The sequence below is a fragment of the Candoia aspera genome, chromosome 4 (assembly GCF_035149785.1).
Source record: "Candoia aspera isolate rCanAsp1 chromosome 4, rCanAsp1.hap2, whole genome shotgun sequence".
In the NCBI taxonomy this organism is placed as follows: domain Eukaryota; kingdom Metazoa; phylum Chordata; class Lepidosauria; order Squamata; family Boidae; genus Candoia; species Candoia aspera.
Window position 1 is genome coordinate 69786626 of NC_086156.1, and position 12127 is coordinate 69798752.

At 46.7% G+C, this 12127-nt stretch overlaps 1 pseudogene; it reads left to right on the top strand.

Moving 5' to 3' along the window:
• Window positions 1-2543: 2543 nt before the first annotated feature.
• LOC134496314 (vimentin-like) lies at window positions 2544-10568 on the top strand (annotated as a pseudogene).
• Window positions 10569-12127: the final 1559 nt, after the last annotated feature.

Here is a 12127-nt window from a genome sequence, read left to right on the forward strand (position 1 = left end):
TGGCATGGGTGGGATGGCGGTTGTGCATCCATCCTTGCCCTACTTGACCTCTCGGTGTCTTTCAATACCATCGACCACGGCATCTTTTTGGGTTGGCTCAGGGAGTTGGGGGTGGGTGGCACAGTTTTGCGCTGGTTTACCTCCTTCAGGGCCAGTCCCAATTGGTGCTGATAGGGAGTGAGAGATCCGGCCCATGGCCCCTCTGTGGGGTGACGCAGGGCTCAGTACTCTTTCCACTCATTTTTAACATCTACATGAAACCGCTGGGTGAGATCATCCGTCGCCATGGGATGAGGTATCAATATGCTGGTGATACTCAATTATACATCTCCATCCTGGGTGAAGTAAGTGATGCCATGACCACCCCTTCCAGGTGCCTGGAGGCTGTGGGGGCCTGGATGGGGAACAACAGGCTTCAGCGGAACTGTCATGAGCACTGATGGTGAGCAGGAGGAGGGCCCTATCCAGGGGGGAAAACACATGCGTAGTAGCAAGAATTTGAGCTGTCATTCAAAGAGACACAGAACAGACCTGCCTTGACTTTTGGGGTTTATCTGTATGGGTTTTCTCATGCTTCTGCAGTTTGTTAGGATTTTCTGTCTAACGTAGCAGTAATAAAACACTAGAGACCTATTCCTCGTCTCGGCGTGGTTCCTGCTTGTTAGGACAGGAACCCTGGTAAGAGGGAGTTGCTGTGGGTGGGGGACTCCTTAGCATCCAGGAATTTACCATCTTTGGTTCTGGATGGGGTTGCACTGTCCCAGACAGATCCGGTGTAGAACCTGGGGGTTCTCCTGGACTCATGACTCCTGCTCAAAGATCAGGTGACAGCCTTGGCCAGAGGAGCCTTTGCACAACTTCGTGTTGTGCACCTCCTACGCCCCTTCCTGGATCAGGAGACCCTTCAAGCAGTCATTCATGCCCTAGTCATTTCCCACATAGACTACTGTAACACCCTCTACATGGGGCTACCCTTGAAGAGTATCTGGAAGCTACAGTTGGTTCAGAATGCAGCCGCGCAAGCAGTTTTAGGAGCCCCAAAGAGGGCTCATATAACACCTTTGCTGAGTGAGCTGCATTGGGTGTCAGTCTGCTTCCAGGTCCAATTCAAGGTGTTGGTTATCACCTTTAAAGCCCTACATGGCATGGGACCAGGTTACCTGTGGGACCACCTCACCCCTTTACGTTGACCCACCCCACCCGGTCAGGCAGAGAGGGCACGTTACAGACCTTGTCCCTAAGATTGTCGATTGGCAGGGTCCAGGAAGAAGGCCTTCTCTGCCATGGTGTCAGATCCTCCCAATCAAAGGTTTCACAGAAACCCTTATCGGAGCATCTCCCATGATTTCCTTCTCCCTTGTTGCCAGATGGGAGGGGGTGTGAAGTTGGAGTGTGAAGTGGTTTATTATGGCTATGGAGCACATCAAGGACACGGGGTTGAGATATGCCCAGAATACCATCTGGGTGGAGGGGGGAGTGACATGGTTTCATGGGAAAGGGGACTAACTAAGGGAATGTAGTTTTTAAGTTAGGTTTGAGCAGGAAATCTTTATTTGCAGCTTGCCTTCTGTACCGTTCATTACGCTTCATTAAAACAGTTAAAGGAATCCCAGCCTCCTGACTGTGATTGTGTGAATGCTCGAATGATCAGGTGCTGACATTAAGCTGCGAATCCATATTTTCGAAAACTCTTCCTGAACAAGTAATCAGCTGAGAGTTGACGAACCATGCCTAAACACAGAAAATCCTGGGCTAAGCAGCCATTGCCTCTACCATCATCAGAGAGGACCAAGCTGTATGCCAAAGTGGAAGAAGAAAAAATTGAGATGGAGGAGAGCTCGGGGAGTGGAGACAGCGAGTGAGAGATGGAACCCCGGCTCAACAGTATGGAGTTGGAAAGTGCCCTCCACTCCCTCAATTTTGTAAGAGAGCCTCAGATGCTGAGTGTTATTATCGAAGAACCACAGATGGGTCCTTCCCAGATTGGTGCCAGAGAAGAAGAGGGAAGGGCCCCTCCACCCATGGAGGCACAAGTAAGTGTGCAGAGTCCGGGGTCACATAGGACCATTCCAGACCCCAATGGAATTCCACAAGAAATGCGGAATTTGGAGGCGAGGATGTCTGCCATGGAAGTGGTGTTGAAGCAGGTATCAAGAACCCTGGAGACCATGGCGTACCCCTTGGCAGAGATCTCAATTCAGCTATCCAGAGTGGCGTCGCCAGACTCATGAGGAAGACGGCGTACCCTAACCCCAACCCAGGATTTCAAATCCCCAGTGAGGTGCCGGCGGAGTGGAGGCCACCCAGAGAGCCAAGGCGACTGGGGGAAAGCTCTGCCCAGTGGGGCAACACAGGTTGCAACCCCAAAGGACATACAAGTTAAGTTCGATGGAGACCCACGACAGTTGGCGTTCTTCTTGACAAACGTGTCCATATACATGAAGGAATATGGATCTTGCTTTCCCACTTACAAGAAAGTGAGCCAGGTGAGTGCCAGACTCCAGGGACTTGTGGCTGAGTGGTTTGTGCAGTTGCACGATGCCATGGCCCTGGAGCTGAGCAGCCTGGGTGAATTCATGAGGGCACTGAGAGACCAGTTCGAGGACTCACTTGACAAGATGAGAGTGAAGACAGGTATCCAGCAACTTAGGCAAGGGGGAAGAACCATGGCGGAGTATGCCATGGAGTTCAAGGCTCTTGCCGGAAAAGTTATGGACTGGTCAGAAATCACTAAGATTGATTACTTCAAAGGGGGCTTGCAGCCAGAAATCCTGAGATGGGAGCTCTGCTGCGGAGACCCCCCCCCCCCACACACACACACTTTGAAGGACTGGATTTGCCTAGCAGGAGAGGTAGAGAATACCCAATACCAATTCCGTCAGCAACTCCAAGCATGAATGATGGGAAGAAATACTGTTGCCCCAGGTCAATTTCCCTTCACCCAGCAAAAACTCTTCCATGACAAGGATGATTGGAAAGAATGGCCAGGGAAGAGAGGTAGCTGTTTTAAATGCAGGAAGGACACCTACAGAGCAGCAGAATGCCCAGATGTACCGAAAGGAGCAACCAAATCAACTAAAACCCCACCGACCTGATGCAAGGCAGCAGCTACATTGGCGCTGGCCTGAAAGGATCCAGACTTGAAGTCTCTGATTGATTCAGGCAAAGACTCTGAACAAGAGGAACTGGAGCTGGCGGGAAACGAATTTCACCTATTCTAAATCACACCCACAAGCAGGTGGAAATTCCAGGGTGCAACGTGCCTAGTTCAGAGATAGACGACAAAGAAGACCCTCTGGTGAATGATGATTGCCCCACCTTGCTGGTGAAAGTAGAACTAAAAAACTTAAGAACCCAGCACAAAGCCAATTTGACAGCTATGTTAGACTCGGGGTACACAAAATGCTTGATACACCCCGCCCTAACTGATACACTGAGCCTTAAAACCAAGAGACTTAAAAATCCCATTATTTTCACTCGGACGGTTCAGTTGCCCATGGGGGTCCTGTGGAATTCTGGACTGAGACTTTGGCCATGAGGTTGGTGGGGCATAAAGAAACCTTGCAATTTATTGTAGCCCCTATTGCCAACTGTTCTATTATCCTGGGACTCCCATGGCTAAAGAGTAGAAAGCCACAAATCGACTGGGACTCAGGTGCTTTATTGTTTAAAAATGGGGCTGACAGCCTCTTTACTGTACCACAACTGGGGTGGAATGTAGCCAGCACCCTCCTCAACCACAACCCTGTGGCAGGACCTGTGGCACAGCCCGACATTCCACCCGAGTATACAGACTTTCTTGATGTGTTCGATGAGAAGGAGTGTGACCAATTGCCTCCTCACAGAAAAACTGACTGTGCCATTGAAATTGACCCAAAGGCTAAACTACCTAAGTTGAAAATGTATGCTATGTCAGAAACTGAGAAACAAGTTCTCAGGGAATTTATTGACAACAACTTAGAGAGGGGGTCATTGAGCCTGCCAATTCACTTTTGGCAGCCCTGGTGCTCTTCCGGGCAAAGATAGATGGCTCTCTGAGACTCTGCACGGATTAAATGCCATCTCAATAAACAATCAGTACCCTCTCCCCTTAATGAAAGACATGCTATCACACCTATCAAAGGGAAAAGTATTTACCAAACTTGACCTCAGAGAAGCCTACTTTAGAATTCGAATTCGGGAGGGGGATGAATGGAAAACAGCATTTAACTGCCCTCTTGGTTCCTATCAGTACAAAGTCCTCCCATTTGGGTTACCGGGGGGCCCTGGAGTGTTTATGCAATATATCAATGAGGTCCTCCATGAGCATTTGTACAAAGGGATCCTGGTTTACTTAGATGACATTTTAATTTATTCTGACAACTTCAAACACCACATTCAGCTTGTCAAGAAAGTCTTGCGCAAACTGAGAGATGCTAAGCTGTATGCCAAGCTCTCTAAATGGGAATTCCACAAGTCTCATCTGGACTATTTAGGCTATCATATTTCTTCTAAGGGGGTCGAAATGGATCCTGCCAAAGTGCAAGACATCCTGGGGTGGGAACCCCCTCACACCAGGTGCCAACTTCAAAGTTTTCTCAGCTTCGTGAATTTTTACAGAAATTTTATACCCCCATTTGCTCAAATTGCTTTGCCTCTAACTGACTTGTTGAAAACTAGAGGGAGGGGGGAAACCCAGAAAGTTACCTCCCCAGTGGCTAGACTTGCCTGGACTTCTGAATGTCAAGCAGCTTTTGACCATTTAAAACTTCTTTTTACTAAGGAACCCATTCTAGCCCACCCAGACCCAACTCGCCCCTTTATTGTGCAAGGAGATGCTTCTGACTCAGCTATTGGGGTAGTTTTGGTTCAAAACGATGATACAGGTTTCCCCTGCTCTTGTGCTTACCTCTCACACAAATTTTCTGACTCTTGAGCGCAACTGGCCCATTTGGGAAAAAGAAGCTTTTGCTGTAAAGACTGCTCTCACACACCAGAGGCATTTGCTAGAGGGTGCTCTTTATCCCTTTGAGGTTTGGACTGATCACAAAAACCTCCAAGCTTTACAAACCCCCAGGAAATTGAATGACAGACAAATTTGTTGGGCTCAATTTTTTAGCCATTTTAATTTTACCCTCAATTTCCTTCTGGAAAAGAGGAACTTTCTTGCTGATGCACTTTCTTGCCTCCTGCAGTATCACACTGCCCAAACTCAAGTTGTAGACACAGTTTTCTCTCAGAAGGAGCTTGGAATGGCTTGCATAACACGCAAACAAGCAGTAGCCGGGAAAGTGAAAGTGCAGGCTGATCTAAAAGAGGAACTGCTTCAGGTGCTCCCTAACGATCCCTGGCTACAATGTAACAAAGCCCAATTTACTGAAATTGACAACGTCTGGTATTGTAATGGCAAAATCTATATGCCTGAGTATCTTCGCCAGACAATTTTGCACAGTTCCCATGATATTAAATCTGCAGGTCATTTTGCCTTCACAAAAACTCTCCACTTGGTGAGGCGCCAATTTTGGTGGCCCTCCCTTCATGCTGATGTACAGTCCTACATCACGTCATGCCACGTCTGTGCGCAAGCAAAGAGAAAGGTGGGGGAAACCGCAAAGACTTTTACAATCTGTAGCCTCCCCCAAGGCTCCATGGAAGGAAATAGCCATAGATTTCATTGTGGATTTAGCTGAGAGTAAAAACAAGACTGTGATTTGGACTGTCATTGATTTGTTTTCCAAGCAGGCTCATTTTATACCTTGTGCTAAAATCCCAACTGCTCAGCAATTAGCCAAGCTGTTTCTCATGCATATCTATAAAATTCACGGGTGTCCCACATGTGTAATTTCTGATAGAGGCATCCAATTTACTTCCAAATTTTGGCGCCCATTTTTGATATTAATTGGTGTCCAGCAATCCCTCAGCTTGTTGAGCCATCCGGCAACGGACGGAGCAACTGAACGAGCTCAGTCTACTCTAGAGCAATTCTTATGCTGCTATATTAGCTTCCAACAGGACAACTGGATGGACCTCCTGCCTTTTGCTGAGGTTGCTTATAATAATGCAGTTCACCAAAGCACTGGGTTTCCCCCTTTTCATATTGTTTATGGCCAAGACTTCATTCTGATACCTGAACTTCAATTGCAAACCCTGCCTGAGTCCTCTGTGGCTGACTGGGCTGCACAGATTGCCACTATTTGGCTGGTCATCCGCCAGGTGTTAGATCACACCCATGAAACTCAAAAAAAAATTGCTGACTGTCACAGGCAGCCAGAGTGGAAATTTAAAGTGGGGGATCTTGTTTATCTCTCTACCAAATTTTTACACTCCCAACAACCCTCAAAGAAACTTGCCCCCAAGTTTGTTGGACCTTTCCCCATCACAAAAGTTATTAATCCCATGACTGTTCAATTGCAATTACCCCCCCCCCCCACCCTAAAAAGGCTTCACCCTGTTTTTCATTGCAGCTTGCTTAAACCTGCACCAGACCATTCCAAGTGGCACCAGCCTGCAGCAACCCCTCCACACATCATGGTTGATGGCCATCAGCATTTTGAAGTTAAAGACATTCTGGACTCTCATTTTTTTCGCACATCTTTACAGTACTTAATTCAATAGAAGCGTTTTCCAGATCCTGAGTGGGTTAATGCATGTCATGTTAATGCTCCTCTTTTAACCAAAATATTTCATGCTAAGTATCCTTCTAAGCCTTCTCCTTCCTAGGCTCATTGCTTCATTTATTTGATCTCTGATTATTTTTTTAGTCTTTCTTAGGGGGGCGGTATGTCAGATCCTCCCAATCAAAGGTTTCACAGAAACCCTTATCAGAGCATCTCCCATGATTTCCTTCTCCCATGTTGCCAGATGGGAGGGGGTGTGAAGTTGGAGTGTGAAGTGGTTTATTATGGCTATGGAGCACATCAAGGACACGGGGTTGAGATATGCCAGGAATACCATCTGGATGGGAGGGGGGGGGTGACATGGTTTCATGGGAAAGGGGACTAACTAAGGGAATGTAGTTTTAAGTTAGGTTTGAGCAGGAAATCTTTATTTGCAGCTTGCCTTCTGTACCGTTCATTATGCTTCATTAAAACAGTTAAAGGAATCCCAGCCTCCTGATTGTGATTGTGTGAATGCTCGAATGATCAGGTGCCAACACATGGCCCCTGTCCTTTGCAATAATTTACCCCCAGAGGTGAGGCAGGCCCCCACTCTCCCAGCCTTCAGAAAAGGGGTTAAGACCTGGCTAAGCCACTTCACTTGGGGAGAGGGGGGGATAGTCAATCATGGAGGTGGTTCGTACCTTGAGGTGACCCCAGAAATTTTACTAAGACAGTCTTGGATTTTATTTTATATTTATGTATATTTACAGTGTATTTTGTAACAATTTTTTTATTCATTTATTATTTGTAAACCGCCCAGAGTCATCGCTATACGAGATGGGTGGTGAAGAAATGTGATAAATAAACAAACTTCAGGATGAGATACTTCAGACAGAAGAAGCTGAGAATGCCCTACAGTCTTTCAGGCAGGATGTTGACAATGCCTCCTTAGCCCGGATGGATCTGGAACACAAAGTTGAATCCTGACTTCACGATGAGGAAATCCGTGACCTGCAAGCCCAGATCCAGGATCAGCATATCCAGATTGACATGGATGTTGCCAAGCTTGATCTCACCACTGCCCTGCATGATGTACACCAACAGTACAAAACGGTTGCTTCTTCTTCTTTTGCATCCAGATCAAACCTTAAGCTGCCAATATGACGCCACCTTCTTGGCTTTGTCATTGGCCAAAAACAAGTCATTTTCAGTGCACACTATTGGTAATAATCAGCAGGTCAGCAAGTGGGCTGAATTTTGTATCTCTCCACATTCACACAGCGTGTTATTATCAGTCAGCAATCCCCTCTTGAGCATATTAGTCTTACACTTAGGCACTCCAACCTTCAACCTATTCAGAGTCCTCCAAATAACATAAGGGGGGTCAAATTCCTCAGTCATATTCTCCTCTGGGACTATTTCTTAGTCAGTGATTTCTCTCCTCCATCTTCCAATTCGGTTTTGCTCTTGCATGCCCTCAAGAGTGTTTGTTCTTGCCATGAAACTCTTCCTAGATTCTAGCTGACGAGTTTGAGGCTCATACCCATACAGAGGGTGCTGGGGATCACTCTCTTGTTTTGTTCTCTCAACATCTACTGCTACTTCTCTCCTGATCTTGGGTGGTGCAATACCAACAAGGGGGTACATTTTCTCAATTGGTGTAGGTTTAAGACAACCTGTCACTATTCATACTGCTTCATTTACAGTGATGTCAACTCGTTTTGTGTGTGTAGACACACTCCATACTGGAGCAGCGCACTCTGCTGCAGCGACACTCCAGGCCAAAGCTGATATTCGTAACATGGGTGGCCAGGCTCCCCATGTATAATTTGTCAATTTCCTAATAATGTTATTCCTCACACTAACCTTGGCCTTGATATTCAGGCAGTGCTGTTTAAAGGAAAGCATTCGATCAAGTATCACACTGAGATACTTTGATGTAGGAAAATGCTGTAAATGGTTCCCTTGCCATATAACATTCAGTTTAGCCCCGGCATCTCAATTTCGAAGATGGAAAGCGCACAGTTGGGTCTTACTTGGATTAGGCTTCAAATGATTAGTAGTGTAATATTGTCCTAATTTTTCAAGTGCTACAGTGAGTCTTCCAGCTATCTCATCAAAACTTGATCCTTGTGTAGCCACTGCTGTATCATCTACGTAGATAAACAGTAGTGTGTTGTTGGGAACTGGTTGATCATTTGTATATATATTATATAATATCAGGCACAGTACACTCACTTGTGGCAGTCCATTCTTCTGTAACCTCCATCTACTGTTCTTTCCATTCAAAGTCACATAAAATCTCCAATTCTGTAATAGACTGCCAATAACCCTAGTGAGCCCACTGTCTCCAGTGAGACTATTTACCTTGCATAGCAATATCCTCTGATTAACAGTATCATACGCTGCAGTTAAGTCAATAAAAGCCACTCCAGTAATCGTCTTTCGTTCATAGCTGTCTTCAATATATTGAGTAAGATTAAGTATTTGGCCACAGCATGACCTCCTGTCATGAGTGCCGTTGAGCTGAAGACATCAGCGCAATGGCACACATGACAATAGCAAGGAAACAGGGGAAGGGGCTCAAGATAAGTAGCCATCAACTCACAAAGACTGAAGGACAAGAAACAATGGCTAAACGGATCGCGAGGCACACCCAAGCTGTTAGCGCTAACGCAACGGAGATCGCCCAGCTGACAGCAATCACCGGAGGAATAGAGAAACCGATGATGGGCGATCCCGGAACGCCAGCGGGGCCTCGCAACCCCTCACCTACCGGCAGGACAACGTGTTGGACAAAGGGGGGTGACGTAACCGCGAGTGAGGGGGCGCTGACCGGCGCGGGGTATTTAAACCCCGCACCGGCGCGCTCCTGTCACTCTCAGCTTTTTTGCCTATACTGTACCTACACCATGAATAAATCAGAGCCTGTTCCACAGAACCAGTGTCTGAGCATTATTCAGAGGTAGGCAGCGCATGACACCTCCCCAGTCTGAAACCTGCTTGCTCCTTCATGATTTTTCTATCAATAATATCCACAATTCGGTTAAGGATCATCCATTCCAACACCTTGTAGAGATGGCAAAGGAGTGACAATGGTCGATAATTTTTCAGGTCATCTGGGTCTTTACCAGGTTTCAGTAAAGTGGCAACTCTAGCCCACCTCCACTGGGGATCTTAAACTCGTCAATACCATTATTCATCAATTGTAAAAGCCACTCCAGTGTACGAGGGCCAAACTGTTTTAACTGATCAGTTCTTATTTCATCTATACCTGCTGCTTTATTTAGTTTCATATTCCTTATGGCTTGCTCCAATTCAGATACCACAAAGGGGGTATTTAACAATCCCTCCTTTTGTTCCCTGTTCAAATGACTTGTTCCCTTATCTCAGAAAGTGTTGCTAGAAAGAACCTTCAGGAAGCTGAGGAATGGTACAAGTCCAAGTTTGTGGTTCTGTCTGAAGCAGCCAAAGGGAACAATGATGCCCTGTGCCAGGCTAAACAAGACCTGTGAGTACCGCAGATTCAGACTCTCACCTGTGAAGTGGATGCCCTTAAAAGAACTAATGAGTCTTTGGAATGCCAGATGTGTGAGATGAAGGATAACTTTGGGGTTGAAGCTACCAACTACCAAGACAGCATTGCTTGTCTTGGTAGTTCAGAACATGAAAGAAATGGCTCGCCATCTCTGTGAGTACCAAGATCTACTAAATGTAAAGATGGCTCTTGATATTGAATTTGCCACTTAAAGGAAACTGCTTTAGGGAGAGGAGAGCAGAATTAGGGTGCCAATTCCAACTTTTGCTTCCCTGAATCTGAGAGAAACAAATCTTGAGCCTATCCCGGTGGACACCCACTCAAAGAGAACACGCCTAGTTAAGACTGTTGAAACTAGAGATGGCCAAGTAATCAATGAAACTTCTCAACACAATGACCTGGAATGAAGAGTGAGAGTAACACATCTGGTGCAGAAACAAAAGGATCCTCTACCAGCAACACTAAACAAAAACAGCTTTCAAGTAATGGTGTGCAAAATGGTTCAAGTTTGAAACACCCCCCCGCCCCCTTAGAATAGGACCACTTTGATTTGGGGACACTTCCAGGGTGCAAAAAACAGCAACAGGACACTTCCGGTAAGGTTGGAAGGATCTGCTTTGAGGTTGAGACAGATGTTTCAAACTTGAGGCAGGGCTTTTCAAGTTGAAACAGTTTGCACACTTACAGTTTCAAATCCCTTTTTCCATGTTTTTTCCAAGAGGGCAAGGTGGTTATGATAGAAATAATAGGTCTTTGATCTTGAGAATTGATTCTTGATGGATTAGGAGGACTACAGAAAAGGGTTTAGTTGAGATAGTTATCTCATGCTGCAGTAGTTTTTTTTACTAGTGCAAGAAAATCTAGGGACCAACTGCCTCCAGGTGATGTGTCTTCAAGGGTAACTGCCCAGCTCTTCTTCAGCCACTCATAGTTTGAAGAGGTCTTTTACAACAGCAGCAATTGCTCTCTCCTAATCTATTACTGGCTTCTTTACTTTGCTCCCAAGAACAGAAAGTTCAATTCTGGAAGACACATGTTTCCGCAAGACTTCTCCCAATGGCCTTGGCAGCTTGGCTGCAGAGGAACCATAATTGGCACAGATGCCAACAGGGCTTTTGTTTTCTCTACTAATTTGTCCAATGGTCAGATTTCACCTGCAGTAGAGAAATGGTTCATCTGCCCACTGAATCCTCAACAGAGAAATGGAAACTCACCTGTTGCACCAATAATTGGAGCCTTTGGGATTCTTCTCATAGTCTACGTCATAAGCCACTAGAAGATCTTTCTCTTGGATCAATTCTTTGTTGTCTTCAGTCATGCGTGGGCATAAACCAAAGCTACAGCACAGAAACTCCCATTCGTTAGTATGTGAGTCCCATTCCGACATAGGTATGTGCTACAGGAGAGAAATGACTGTGCCCACATGTTCTGCTGGAGAAACTTCTTGAGGTTCTGGTCCAGCAGTAACAGGAAGCTGCAGGCCAGCTCCTTAAACCTGGCATAAGGCTGAACCGGACGTTACCTATTACCTATCGCACTATGACAGCCACCGGGAGCCTGGCGGCTCAGAAACACCACAAAGGCAATGGCTGCCTGATCTGGGATTGCACACTGGCTGTTTTGGGGCCATCATAGGTTCCAGACTCCTCCCTGTTCTGGAAGATCTTCAGCATCGGGTAGCTGCTCGCCCCATACTTGTTGTAAGTATTGGAATTGGCCATTCAGTCAACCTAGGAGAGAGAGGACGGCGTGCGTTCTTGGTCCAGGCAGCCTCCCGAAGCCCTCCGCCTGCCCACCCTGCTGCACCTTTCGGATGCGGCTGCTCAATGGGAAGGAGCCACACCACCTCCAATCGGGGCACGGCCCGAGCCGGAGCTTTTCGCAGGGCTGGGCCCAAACCGCACGTGGGACACACCTTCACAAGGGAGGAGGCAGGGGGAGGCACGGCCCAGGTGCACTGCATTGGGGACGGCCAGCCTCACCTCTGGGTCGCCATGCACATGGGCTCCTT